Consider the following 14,145-nt stretch of genomic DNA (forward strand, 5'->3'; position numbering starts at 1 on the left):
GTCTCTGTCCCCAGTCAGGCAGATTCCATAATTGACACAGGTGGTATCACAAGAAAAGGAGTTCTGGACATTTGGGTTGTTTTACTGATCTGCATGAATTGGGAGGATAGATCTGAGACTTACTGAATACCATCTGTGGTTAGAATTGGTAATAAAGGGGCATAGAGCCCAGAGGATGAGAAGTTACTCCCCTCTGAATTTGGTGAAGAACAAACTTTTGTTCCTGGAACATCACCAATATGACATTATCAGGGTTACAAAGAGAAAAATAGAGGAAGGAAGAGAGGAAAGAAGGAAGGATGAAAAATCATGATTATATCACTTCTTTCTGTGGTACGTACTCCTGGCCTCTAGAAAACTATACTTACATTATGTGCCACGAGCAAATGTGTGGAATGATTTCCTCTAAGTTCTCTTTTAATGCTAACCTTGCCTGATTCTGTCATCACAAGTTTTCCTTTTAGGATAAATGTTGGTCTCAATGATTTAGAGTCACATGCACTTGACCTTAGAAGTCATCTAATCTATATTATGATTGACATTATAAAAGAGCTACTACTGGTGAACCACAGAATATATTGTGTAAGTCAGAAGGAGGAAGAGAATAGTGAAAGACAAGGAGCATGTGTAGATGGATTCAAGGCTTTCACATACATTATTAGAGGATACTGTATGATTAACGAAAAGAATAATCTTCAAGATTAAAGGAATCATCTAGAATACATGTCAACAAGCTATGGCTCTCCAGCCATAAATAAAGCTTCAAAGAAACACAGCCTCACATATCCATTTATATATTGTCTGTAACTGTCTTCCTGCTCTAAAAACAGAGAAAAACAGCTCTGACAGAAACTGTATGGCTCATAAAGCCTAAAATGTTTAAGATATACCCCTTTACACAAATATCTGCCAACACCTGACCTAGAAGAATATAGTTCACATTGATCAGTGTGATTAAGTGTAAAGAACATGAGAACAAATCATAAATCTTCCACTTACTAAGTCTGGGACCACTGGTCAATTCATCAAACCCTCTGAGCTTTAGTTCCTTATCAATAAAGTGAGATTGATAATTCTATCAGCAGGTAAGTTCAGTGAGGGAGAAAGGCCTATCTTTTCCCTGCTGCACTCCTGTACCTAGCACAATTCTTGGCACTTTTCCTCTCAAATAAATTGCTATCCCCCTCATAGGGCTGCTATGCTGTGAGAGTTACAAGTAATATATGTAAGTCACTTAACATAATCCTTAGTATATAGGAGCTCCAAATAACTGGTATTAGATGTTTAGACATGCATTTTGAGACTATTCAGGTAGCAACATGTAGTAGCATTTGAATATATGGGAACACAAGAAAAAATTTGGACCTGGAAACATAAAAATGGATATAATAGACTTAGAGGCAACAGACACAGTTACAAGAGGAGATGGGTTCTTGGGGATGGGACATAATTAGGCTAGGGTGCATGCTATTCAAGATTCCCATGGTAATTCAGGATCTCCTTAGCAGGACCAAGGCTATTGGACAGTTGAAACCTAAGATTTTGGGGAAAGAAGTAGATTTAGTCTACTGTCAGGTGGGAAGAACTTTGCTGGCAGAAAGACAGGGCGTGCACTCCCTGGATCTGTGTAAGCTTAACCCTGGTCCAGGAGAAGGAAGTTGGTCCCAATGATGGGCCAGGGCGAGGCTCCCAACAGCCGTGTTCATGACCATCCCCATTTAGTCTGTTTTCCCCTACCTCCTCTTCCAGGCCAGCCTCTGTCCTCAGACCACGAACCATGACTGGGTGCATTGTATTTTCACTGGGTAGCAGAAACAAGGTCACTAAGAGATGCAGAAATTCTGCAAGGGTTCTAGAAGAAAAAAAATATATGTGATCCTATGTTAATGCAGGCCCTCTCTAATGCCTCCCATAGATGTGTTCAGTATTGTAAAGCATCTCTTTGATCCCTCCTATAAACTATGTATCCCCACTGACTCTTTGGTGATGAGGCTCATACTTTAGGTAAAGGTGCCATTCATGAGCTGCCCCCCTGCCTCCTGACTCCTTTCTCTTTTGAGCAACATAACATAACATCTGTGGTCTCACAGCCTTGCCCTCCCCACCCCAAAACCCAAAGATACCCTGAAGAGACCAGCAGCACCTCCTTTCTCCTACATTGGAGTTTCCTGCATGCCTAAGCCTGCTCTATATGCTCATATGGGCCTGGAATTTTCTTCATCAGACTCATAGGATCTGCCTCTTCACTGCTACCTAAGCCCCTGTCCCCAGTCACATTACTGATCTTTCTGATTAGATTCCTGCTTTCAGTGGCTGCAGGACACCTTAGCTCTCTTGCTGTCCATATGCCATTGGAATAAGGAGGGGGGGTTATTTATTTTTTTTCTTTTTAGGGTCGTACCTGTGGCAAATGGAAGTTCCCAAATCAGAGCTGCAGCTGCAGCAACCTATGCCTCAGCTTGTGGCAATGCCAGATTCTTAACCCACTGACCAAAGCCAGGGATCAAGCCCACATCCTCACAGACACAACATCAGGTCCTTAACTGGCTGAGCCACAGTGGAATTCCACGTATTTTTTGTTTATTTGTTTGTTTGTTTTAACAAGAGAAATTATAGATTTCCTTCTCCAAAGTAAAGCGCGCGCGCGCGCACACACACACACACACACACACACACACACACAACTTTTGCTGTAGATGTGTTTGTTATTCCTTTAGCAGCTATTTCTCACTTTTGAGTCTACATCTCCCCCTTCCAATTAGAGAGAAGAACTTTACAGTTTGATTTTCGAGAAGAAATAAACATTCTCCTTTAGCATCAATTCATCACTTGTGAGGCAATTTTTTCCCCAGTTAGAACGAAGGAACTTCTAAGTCTATTTTAGAGAAGAAATAAATACTCTCCTTTCCAAAGTACATATTCAGCTGAAATTTGCCAGCTGGGGTGGGCTAGAAATCATGCTAGGTTTATCTTTATTAACTATCGAAGCTGTGCCTGTTATAAGTAGCTTCTGACACAAACTGTTTTGGAAATTTCTGGAAAATTGAACCAAGACTTTTTGCCTATAGACTTAAACTTATTGTGCCTTATAGAAAGAGAACTAAAGAATGTTTGAGTATAAAAATCATTTAATATAGCAAATGAGTAACCTCAACCAACAGAAAGGGTTAGCCTTGAGGGGAGTGATACACTCCACGACTTGGTCTTTACTTTATTGGACTATGAGGTCAGTCACTGTCTTGGCATGAGAATTTAGTTGATGAATTTGATCAGAATTCTAGGTACCTTTTAAAGAATGAATCAGCTGAATGTTATAGGACAGTCTGTTTGGGAGTCAGAGAAAATAAACCAATGTCCTCACCTCCACTCTCAGTTGCCTTTCTATTTTGAGCGAAGGAGGCTCCAAATTTCTATACTTATACAAAGAACATTTATTGCTATTTGAATGTGTCCCTTCCATTCCAATCTTTTCTCAAAGCATCTTACTTCCACCACTATGCTTTAGCAAATATTTATACCCCAGTCATCTCAAGTCCATTGGACTCCATCACATGTGTGTTTCAATTATTTAAAATCAGGATAGCATCTCCTGGGTGGCTAATGATGTCTCAATAGATATACATTATTGAATCATATTGTTATTTATTCACCTAATAAATCAAGACTGTTGGGGAGAGAAGGTGCAATTCAAGCACTAGAAATGAGGAATAATGATGGCATAGATCATTTCCGAATCACTCTAGCCCATTTTACAGCCTGCAAAATACACCAAATTCCATAAAAGTGACAAATGACACAACATTGTAATAAATAGTTATCGTGAGTGCATTGTGTATTGGAGCTTAGATTCATATTGAAGCTCTCTGTCACAACAGTGGATGATGAATTAAGTATTGAAATCATACTCTGTAAAGAGGAATTATATATTTTCCATTTATCTTGATTTATTATATGACATCTTGTGTTTAAGTTTATGTAACCTTTCCAAATTGAGTTGATTTAATATTAGGGAAAAATTGTTATGAAGGAGAATTTGGTATGTTTGGAAGTCTTATTTTATTTCCCTGATATATTTTTATAAGGCTTTTAAATGCTCCATGGATGCTTAATCATAATAATTTTGTTTGAGTTGAATTCTGAGAAATATGTAATAACATTTACAGGGCTTCCTAAAAATGAATGTGCTATATCACAATTAATATTATTGTTTCTCATTCAAATTAAAATGTTTGCATATTAAGAATACAAAAAACTTCCCCATCGAACTCCTGGAAGAGAACATAGGCAAACCTTCTCTGATATCAACCTTACACATGTTTTCTCAGGTCAGTCTCCCAAAGCAACAGAAATAAAGCAAAAATAAACCAATGGGACTTAATCAAACTGACAAGCTTTTGCACAGCAAAGGAAACCAAAAAGAAACCCAAAAGATAACTTACAGAAATGGGAAAAATTTCTTTTTTTAATTTATTTTTTATTTTTATTTTTTGTCTTTTTGCCTTTTCTAGGGCTGCTCCCGTGGCATATGGAGGTTCCCAGGCTAGGGGTCCAATCAGAGTTGTAGCCGCCAGCCTATGTCACAGCCACAGCAATGCCAGATCTGAGCTGGGTCTGCAACCTATACCACAGCTCACGGCAAAGCCAGATTGTTAACCCACTGAGCAAGGCCAAGGATTGAACCCACAACGTCATGGTTTCTAGTTGGATTCCTTAACCACTGAGCTATGATGGGAACTCCGAAAATAGTTTCAAATGATACAACTGACAAGGGCTTAATCTCTAAAATATACAAGAAACTTATGCAACTCAACAGCAAAAAAGCCAACAAACCAATTGAAAAATAGGCAAAGGACCTGAATAGACATTTTCCAAGGAAGATGTACAGATGGCCAACAGGCATATGAAAAAATGCTCAACATCACTGACTAGTAGAGAAATGAAAATCAAAACTACCATGAGATAGCACCTCACACCAGTCAGAATGGCCATCATTAATAAGTCCACAAATAACCAATGCCAGAGGGGGTGTGGAGAAAAGGGAACCCTCCTGCACTGTTGGTGGGAATGTAAGCTGGTACAACCACTATGGAAATCAGTATGGAGGTACCTTAGAAAACTATCCATAGAACTACCATATGACCCAGCAACCCCACTCTTGGGCATATATCCAGACAAAACTTCCATTAAAAAAAGACACATTTATCCGCATGTTCATTGTAGCACTATTCACAGTAGCCAAGACATGGAAACAACCCAAATGTCCATGAACAGATGTTTGGATTAGGAAGATGTGGTATATATACACAAAGGAACACTACTCAGCCATAAAAAAGAACAAAATAATGCCATTTGCAGCAACATGGATGGAACTAGAGACTCTCACCCTGAGTGAAGTAAGTCAGAATGAGAAAGACAAATACCATATGATATCACTTATATCTGGAATCTAACATATGGTGCAAAAGAACCTTTCCACAGAAAAGAAAATAATGGACTTGGAGAACAGACTTGTGTTTGCCAAGGGGGAGGGGAAGGGAGTGGGATGGATTGGAATCTCGGGGTCAATGGATGAAGACTGTTGCCTTTGGAATGGATTAGCAATGAGATCCTGCTGTGTAGCACTGGGAGCTATGTCTAGTCACTTATAATGGAGCATGATAATGTGAGAAAAAAGAATGTATACATGTATGTATAACTGGGTCACCATCCAGAAAAAAAATAATGTATTGGGGAAATAAAAAAAAAATACCAAAAACCTTCAATGAAATAGTAAATGTAAATTAACAGAGCCACTCCACTGTAAAGGATGAGTTTATACTTCCAAAAAAGATGGTCCAAGGAATGAGTATGCCTTGAATTTAACTGCATTTCCAGAAATTTTAGTGAAAGGCTACCTCTCTCTTTATTATTGCAAAGTACGTGTTAGAGGCATAAGCAAATACAAACAGTATTACATTGGTCTCTTCTATTTCTTACCCACCTGAGCAATATAGCCATTAAATGATTAAGAAGAAAAGCAACCCCAAATCTTTTTTCTTTACTTACCTAGGAGATGATTTTGTTGTTCCTGGTCATGGAGCCTTACTTGCCTCATTCATTCATTCGTTCATTCATTCATTCAGTGTGCTTTGAAATGGCACACCTCAGAAGACCTGAATCTAAACAAGTTAGTCTGATACTAGCCAGCATGAAAATCAGGGGAGCAGAGTGAAGAAATGCAGTGTGTCTTGGGTATTCTCTACTTTTCTCATTGCCTGTTTATTTTAAAATGTTTATTTAATAATTCAGTGAGTTTTATTATTTTAATAGTTATACAAACATCATCACAATCTAATTTTATTTTATTTATTTATTTATTTATTTATTCATTGGTCTTTTTGCTTTTTCTTGAGCTGCTCCTGTGGAGGTTCCCAGGCTAGGGGTCCAATCAGAGCCTTAGCCACTGGCCTATGCCAGAGCCACAGCAATGTGGGATCTGAGCTGCGTCTGCGACCCACACCACAGCTCACTGGCAATGCTGGATTCTTAACCCACTGAGCAAGTTCAGGGATCGAACCCACAACCTCATCATTCCTAGTTGGATTCGTTAACCGCTGCGCCATGATGGGAACTCCATCACAACCTAATTTTAGAATATTTTCTGGGGATTGGGGATGAAAATGTTCTTGTTGCCTATTTAACATGACACCTCCCCTCTGCCCTCTGCTTGTAAGCCACTTGGCTGTATTTTTTTTTTCTTTTCATTTTTTTTCTTTGTTGTATTCTTGAAGCCTTTATCTGTCAGTTTGCTAACTGGTAGGATAGAGCTGGGATGGAAGGAGAAATAGGTTTGAAATACCAAGACCTAAGGTTTATCACTAAATTCTCCTATAACTTTTGGTGATTTACTTCTCTGAACTCCAGCTTTTCCAAATGTATGAAATGGGTTCAATGCCACTGTCCTGTAAGGATTGGGTGAAATGACCCCACATTTTTTTCTTCTTTTTATAGCTGCACCTGAAGCATATGGAAGTTTCCAGGCCAGGGGTTGAATCTGAACTGCAGTTGCTGGCCACGAATGCTGGTCAAGTGTCTGCTGTGAGTCAGGCACTATGCTTGGCACACATGGATCACTCCATCTGCAGGGTAATTTCATTCATCCATTCATTAATTCAACAAATAGTGCTTTCTCTATACCAGGCACTATTTGGGTTGCTAGAGATTCAAGGATGAACAAAATGGACAAAAATAAAAAGTCCTAGCCTTTATGGTAGTGGAGGTAGACAACATGTAAGATAAAGTAATATCAGGTGTAGTGCGTTTAATAGTAAAGCGTATTAAAGAGAATGATAAAGCTGGAAAGGGAAAGAGAAAATTTCAGGGGTTTCATTTAAAGTCTCAAGAGTGGGGAATTCCTTTCGTTCTTCCTCCCTCCCTTCCCTCTTTTGAGGGCCACACCGATGGCATATGGAAGTTCCTAGGCTAGGGTAGATACAGACCTGTAGCCGCCAGCCACAGTCACACAAGATCTGAGACATGTCTGTGACCTACACCATAGCTCACAATAATACCGGACCCCTTAACCCACTGAGCAAGACCAGGGATGAACCTGAGTACACACGGATACTAGTCAGGTTTGTTACCACTGAGACACAGTGGGAACTCCCTTCCTTTTTCTTCCTTCCTTCCTTCCTTTTTTTCCTTCCTTCCTTCCCTCCCTCTCTTTCTTTCTCTTCCTCTCTCATCACAATTGGGGAAATTCGCTAAGAAAATAATGTAGGACAGAAGTGATGGGGCAAGGCTTGTCCCTGCCTAGAGGAAAGGTGTTTTTGGCAGAGGGACACGCAAGAACAATGAGATTGAGAGAATGATGATGATGGCAGGGCTTATACTACACAGTGAAAGGCATGCTTTAAAGAAATTTATATATTAATATTTGCAAATGAATTGACTGATAAGGGACTAATTTCCAAAATTTATAAACACCTCCTACCACTCAATACCAAAAAAAACAAACAACCCCATCAAAAAATGGGCAGAACATCTAAACAGATGATTCTCCAAAGAAGACATATGGATGGCCAAAAAACACATGAAAAGATGTTCAACATCACTCATTATTAGAGAAATGCAAATCAAAACCACTCTGAGGTACCACCTTACACCAGCCAGAATAGCCATCATCAAAACGTCTACAAACTATAAGTGCTGGAGAGGGTGTGGAGAAAAAGGAACCCTAGTACACTGTTGGTGGGATTGTAAAGCGGTGCAACCACTGTGGAAACAGTATGGAGATGCCTCAGAAAACTAAACATAGAACTACCATTTGATCCAGCAATCCCACTCCTGGGCATCTATCCAGAGAAAACCACGACTCGCAAAGACACATGTACTCCAGTGTTCATTGCAGCACTATTTTCAATAGCCAAGACATGGAAACAACCTAAATGTCCATTGACAGAGGAGTGGATCAAGAAGAGGTGGTACATATACACAATGGAATATTACTCAGCCATTAAAAGGAACAAAATAATGGCATTTTTAGCAGCATGGATGGACCTAGAAATTATCATGCTAAGTGAAGTCAGCCAGACAATGAGACACCAACATCAAATGGTATCATTCACATGTGAAATCTGAAAAAAGGACACAATGAATTTCTTTTCAGAACAGATGCTGACTCACAGACTTTGTCTCCTTTGGAAACCATAATTTTTTCAGTTTGGTGGGTGGGGAATGGGCTGGTGGTGTGGGATAGAAATCCTATAAAATTGGATTGTGATGATCATTGTACAACTATAAATGAAATAAATTCATTGAGTAATAAAAATGTTGTAAGACATATTTTAAAAAATGATGTAACTTTAAATGTACGGGAAAATTGCAAAGAGGGTGCAGAGAATCACCACTCTTCTCAGTTTTCCTCATTGTTGACATTTTGCTTTACCGAGGTACACATGTCAAAACTAAGAAACCAATTTTATTCTAATTCCACCAAGTTTTCCAATAATGTTCTTTCTCTGTTCCAAGATCTAATCTGAAAGATGACATTACATTTAGGAGAGAGTACTTTATTTTTTATGTAAGTTTTATTGGAGTGTAGTTGACTTACAATGTTGTATTAGTTTCAGGTGAACTGAATCAGTTATACATATATGTAATCCATTTTTTTCCAATATAAGCTATTACAGAATATTAAGTATAGTTCCCTGTGCTTTACAATAGGTCCTTGTTGGTTATCTGTTTTATATATAGCAGTGTGTATGTGTTAATCCCAAACTTCCCCTTTGGTAACCATAAGTTTGATTTCAAAATCTGTGGGTTTGTTTCTGTTTTACAAATAAGTTCTTTGTATCATTTTTATTAGATTCCATGTATAAGTGATATAATATATTTACCTTTGTCTGGCTTACTTCATTTAGTATGATAATTTCTAGGCTCATCCATATTGCTGCAAATGACATTATTTCATTCTTTTTATGGCTGAGTAATATTCCATTATATCTATGTACCACATCTTCTTTATCCATTCTTCTGTCAGTGGACATTTAAGTTGCTTCCATGTTTTGCCTGTTGTAAATAGTGCTGCTTTGAACATGGGGGTGCATCTCTTTTTTCAAATTATGGTTTTCCCTGGCTATATGCTCAGAAGTGGGATTGCTAAGCTGTATGATAGTTCTATATTTAGTTTTTTTTTTTTTGCCATTTCTAGGGCCACTTCTGCGGCATATGGAGCTTCCCAGGCTAGGGGTTTAATCAGTGCTGTAGCCACTGGCCTACTCCACAGCCACAGCAACACAGGATCCAAGCCGCATCTGTGACCTACACCAAAGCTCATGGCAATGCCGGATCCTTAACCCACGAGCAAGGCCAGGGATCGAACCCGCAACCTCATGGTTCCTAGGCGGATTCACTAACAACTGAGCCACGATGGGAACTCCTATATTTAGTTTTTAAAGAACCTCCACACTGTTCTCCATTGTTGTTTCCCCACTTTACATTCCCACCCACAGTGTAAGAGGATTCCCTTTTCTCCACACTCTCTAGAAAAGAGTTCTTTAAACTCAGGTATTCTACAAATTAAATTGTACCTCCTTGTACCATGTGGCGTTCGGAAGGCAGTTGGAAAACACTAGTTGGACCACTAAGTCTTCTTTAAGTGGAATGAAACATGGTAGAAATAATGCCGGGAAGATGGTCTAGAGCCCCAGGTTCTCATTTCAGCTCTGGACTCTGTGTCCTTGGACAGCACTCTCTCTCTGGATCTGGAACACATTATCTCCTATATAACATTTAGAAATTTAGCTTGGAGTTCTAAGATCCCTCCAACTGCTTAAATACTGTCCACTCATGGTGTAAGTATTTTCACATACAGTGACATCAAAAATTATGTGACTTATTTTTCTAATTCCAAGCAGATTTTATAACAGTGAAACCAGTCTGGGCTGTAGAGAGCTTCAGAGCTTCCCCTGGCTCTGAGAACACAACTCTACTACATCTTCCCTTGATCCCATCTCCCATCCCCCACACCCTGTTCCATTCAGTAGGTGTTAATGACTATGACTATTAAAACAAAAGGGACTGGAGTTCCCATCGTGGTGCAGCAGAAATGAATCTGACTAAGAACCATGAGGTTGCTTGTTCCATCCATGGCCTTGCTCAGTGGGTTAAGGATCTACAGTTACGGTGAGCTGTGGTATAGGTCACAGACTCAGCTCAGAACCGATGTTGCTATGGCTGTGGCATAGGCCAGCAGCTATAGCTCTGATTGGATCCCTAGCCTGGGAACCTCCATATGCCATGGGTGTGGCCCTAAAACAAAAACAAAAACAAAAAACCCAAAACCAAAAAAGCCCAAAGGGACTATTCTCAGTGTTTTGTTTGTGTTTCTCATGCTAAATGCTTATGAGGTAATACCATCCCCCCCAGTTTGTTTTCTCATTAAAGTAGACAGAATAGTGGGACCCTAAAGTTGTTTTTACCAAAATCTTCAGAACCTGTAAATAGGTACCTTACATGGCAAGAGAGACTTTGCAGATGTGATCAAGGTAAGGTCAAGGAGATGGGAAGATCATCCTAAAGGTTTTGTAAGAGGAAGGAGGTGAGAAAGAGAGGAGAGAAGATGCCTACTGAGGCTTTGAAGAGGGAGGAAGGGACCACAAGCCAAGGAGTGTAGGAGGCCTCGGAAGCTGAAAAATTTAGAGAAATGCATTCTATGCTGGTGCCTCCAGAATGCAGCTTCCAGACCACAAAAATAATAAGTTTGTGTTTTTTGTGTGTCTTTATATATGTGTGTGTGTGTGTTTTAGGGCCACTTCCGCAGCAAATGGAAGTTCCCAGGCTAGGGGTCTAATCAGAGCTATAGCTGCAGGCCTATACCACAGCAATGCCAGATCCGAGATGTGTCTTTGGACTATACCACAGCTCAAGGCATCACTGGATCCTTATTCCACTGAGCAAGGCCAGGGATCGAATGACATACTCATGAATACTAATTGGGTTCATTACTACTGAGCTACGATGAGAACTCCAAATTTGTGGATTTTAAGCCAAGTTTTTGGTAATTTGTTACATTGGCAATAGAAAACTAACACACCCTTGAAGGTTAAAAAAATGTGTCCAGAATGGCATAACTAGTAGGTGGTGCAATTCATATTTGAACCCACACAGTTTATTTCTAGAACTTGCATTTGCAGTCCCTAAGCCATGCTGCTTCACTGAGATTAAAAGGTTTCTTGTAGATTTCTCATGAAGTGGAAGAGCTTCGTGGAGAATAGAGTGCTCAGTACATGGGAACGGTATCCAGTATCATTATTACCATGGATGTGACAATTTGCAGTGCTAATTCACTCACTACTTCTCCATCCTGCCACACTCCCCACACATCCCTGACAGCCTCAAACATGAGTCCAGCACCTTCATGCTCAGATCTGACCTGTTTGATGCCTAAACAAGGACAATTAGGATGACAATGACAAAAATAAACTCGTGTGATTATAGAGTGACTTATACCATTCAAGAAGGCTTAGGAAGACCTCATCATATTTAATTTTGAACCCAGTACCCTTGAGAGTGAGATAAAGAGGGGTGTCACTGATCCCAGCTGTGGGGTGTCTACCCCTCTCTCGTCTTCATCTTGTTTCTCATTCACCTTTGCATTCTGCCCCTTCTTAGGTATCTGCCTCTATATGACTGAGCCTGTGTCATTTTCCCCATCTTGGCCTTCTTGCTTTTGCAGAGGTCAAAGCAAAGTTGTAATGTTTATTGTCATTTGATGTATAAATAGAATTTATGTGTTTTTAATGTAAATATCAAAGTGGTAGTATGTATTATATGTTTCTTAAAACTCACACACACAACTAAGTTGCTTTTTTAAATGTGGCATTCAACATATTTTGCTCATATTATGTATTAATATCCTGGTATGGGAATTCTCTTATGGTGCAGCCAGTTAAGGATCCAGCCTAGTCACTAGCAGCTTGGGTTGCTGCTGTGTCACAGGTTCCATCCCTGGCTTAGGAACTTCCATATGCTGTGGGTACAGCCAAAAATACACCCTGGTATGAAAAGTACCCCCAAGGAGAAAAGGATGTGTGAGAATAAAATAATTTAGGTACAGAGGCTTGGTTTCTATGTACTGACCTAAAACACTGACTGAGAAAATCTCTTAGTGTTACTAAAGATGAAAGTGCAGATTTTGGTTCCTAATTCATATTTTTTTCTACTTGTTATCCATATGAGAAGGAGGTATAAGACAAATCCTGTGAAAACAGAGAAAAGCATTACTTTTCAGTTTGCTCTACACTGTGGGCTTAAACTGTGGCAAAGTCATTCTCAGAGGGAATTCTGGAGTAACTAGAAGTTACAGATAAATACTCCCAACTTTGCTTTCCACAATCTCAGCATTTTCAGCCCCATAAGAGATGCTCTAAACAAGCAAATGTGCTTTTAACTTAGCTCTAAAATATGTCCTGATAGGTGGGAGCTATTTTTAAGACAATAGCAAGAACCTGACAGACTGCTATCTGCCGGAACACAAATTGCTTCACATCTCTTCTAATCTTGCCCCACAAAGGTGCCCATCAAGTTATTATTGTTCCTTGGCAAATATATCTTGCCTTGTACTGGGAATTCCTGCTCCCCCTGAAGAGGTGGCCATTTTTAAGCTGTGTAATTGGAAAGAGAAAGTAGGTGGCAAAACAAGGAGGTGGGAAAATGGCAAGGCCCTTGAGTGGAAAGAAAAAAAAAGCTGCAGAATGAAACAAGAGAACTAGAACTAGGGTGATAATCCCTCCCCACACATTCATATCTATCAACCTATCATCTAGCAATTATCCACCTCTCAATTGTCTAGCTATTGATTATCTATCTATGGCCCTCTCCATGGATCTATCTACTATGTAGGAGGCAAGGACAAGAATGGCATATTTGAAATAAAGCAGATCAAAACAGGAAAGCCAATTTTTGTGTTTCTTTTGTCAAAGAGGGTGAACATGCCAAGAAAGTTTAATTGGGATGGGAGGTTTATCTCCTCTTCTCTACTCTCAGCAACCCCTCCCCCTACTTTATGTCCTCATGTCACATACTGAAAAGCAAAACGTGGGGAACAGAAGTCAGGGAATGCAAGGTATAGCCTGAGTATTACACCTTACTCAAAGGTAAATAGGAAAGCAAGGTTCTTCAATTTTAGTATTGCTGTGAGACCCTAAAATCCAACTAGCACACTAAGGAGCCATCCAAATAGATGTTCAGATATGTCAAGAGAATCCACATATGACTTCTTAGTGAGGGACCTTGCTAATGGGTTGAAAGGATGGAGAATGATAAGAAAACTAGATATTAGGGCATAAAGAGTAGGTGAAGAAATTAGAGATAGTTAGGCTGGAAGAGGAAAGACTCCTGGGGGATAGGCTATATAAATTCATGAAAATAGGAAAGGCTGCCGTGGAAGAATTAAATTTGTCCCATTCTATCCTAGATGAGGTTCTGACACTTTTCAACAGGAATCATCTGGTGGACAATATTTACATCCATAAGTAAAGGTGATTCCTGGCTGGATAGTGCTTAGATAAGAACGTTTTGGGGTCATATGTAATCTTATCCCAGCTCGAAACCCAACCCCATCTCTCTCACAGGTTGAGTGCCACATCTGAGGGGTGCAAGAAG

This window comes from Phacochoerus africanus, chromosome 3 (genome assembly GCF_016906955.1).
Source record: "Phacochoerus africanus isolate WHEZ1 chromosome 3, ROS_Pafr_v1, whole genome shotgun sequence".
Classification (NCBI taxonomy): Eukaryota; Metazoa; Chordata; class Mammalia; order Artiodactyla; family Suidae; genus Phacochoerus; species Phacochoerus africanus.